The sequence below is a fragment of the Ctenocephalides felis genome, unplaced genomic scaffold (assembly GCF_003426905.1).
Source record: "Ctenocephalides felis isolate EL2017-DRISC unplaced genomic scaffold, ASM342690v1 CF-g0.4_SCAFFOLD_03571, whole genome shotgun sequence".
Taxonomy (NCBI): Eukaryota; Metazoa; Arthropoda; class Insecta; order Siphonaptera; family Pulicidae; genus Ctenocephalides; species Ctenocephalides felis.
The window spans coordinates 40,176,104-40,177,006 of record NW_020539725.1 but is presented as its reverse complement, the minus strand read 5'-3'; the positions used below and the strand labels follow the sequence as shown (position 1 = coordinate 40,177,006).

General features: G+C 35.9%; 2 non-coding genes across 2 annotated transcripts; both read right to left on the bottom strand.

Moving 5' to 3' along the window:
- Positions 1 to 243: 243 nt before the first annotated feature.
- On the bottom strand, positions 244 to 315 carry Trnad-guc. Its single transcript has one exon. It is a non-coding gene; the product is annotated as a tRNA-Asp (tRNA).
- A 219-nt stretch (positions 316 to 534) lies between these two features.
- Trnad-guc lies at positions 535 to 606 on the bottom strand. The gene has a single exon. It is a non-coding gene; the product is annotated as a tRNA-Asp (tRNA).
- Between the last annotated feature and the right edge of the window lie 297 nt (positions 607 to 903).

The following is a 903-nucleotide window of genomic DNA, read 5'->3' as shown; positions in this document are numbered from 1 at the left end:
CACGCGATCACGCTAACTTGATAAAACGTTTACCCACTATCAATACGAATTCCATTCCTGCTGCAAGCCAACAGGTATGGAATAAATTAATCGATTTCTATCATAGCAACTTTCTGTGAAAGAAAATATTATTTACATTTGCTCTATTTGAACGATAATAATAAAAAAATACACTAATTACATACTCTCGAAATAAATTTTGTTTAAAGTTATGGCTAATTTCAATTAAATGTAGCAAAATTCCTCCCCGGCGGGGAATCGAACCCCGGTCTCCCGCGTGACAGGCGGGGATACTGACCACTATACTACCGAGGACACGTCTTTACCACCTTTGATGGAGTGTGGACTCTTTGCAGACCTACAATTTTTCTTATCAAAAAGTAGAGATGGTTTTCTGATTAAGGCGACATATTCCCAATATTTACGCTCCAATTATTGATAATTATAAAAATCCAACTTCAATCCACTTGAAGTTGTTCTTATCAGACAAATTAAAAAAAAATATTTTTGAACCGCTTACTATGTAAAAGAATCCTCCCCGGCGGGGAATCGAACCCCGGTCTCCCGCGTGACAGGCGGGGATACTGACCACTATACTACCGAGGACATGTTTTCACCATCTTTGATAGAGTGTGGGCTCTTTGTAGAACTACTACAATTTTTGCTATCAAAAAGTTGAGATGGTTTTCTGATCAAGGCGACATATTCCCAATATTTACGCTCCAATTATGGGTAATTATAAAAATCCAACTTTAATCCTCTTTGTCTTTGGAATCGTAATATTGGAAAAACGGTAGAAAATATTAATTTACATTTTTAACAGTAGTTATAACAAATTAAACACTTAACAACCCGTTCAGAATTCGTTATCATAATTGTTTCCGAATAAAATAAACCCGTATA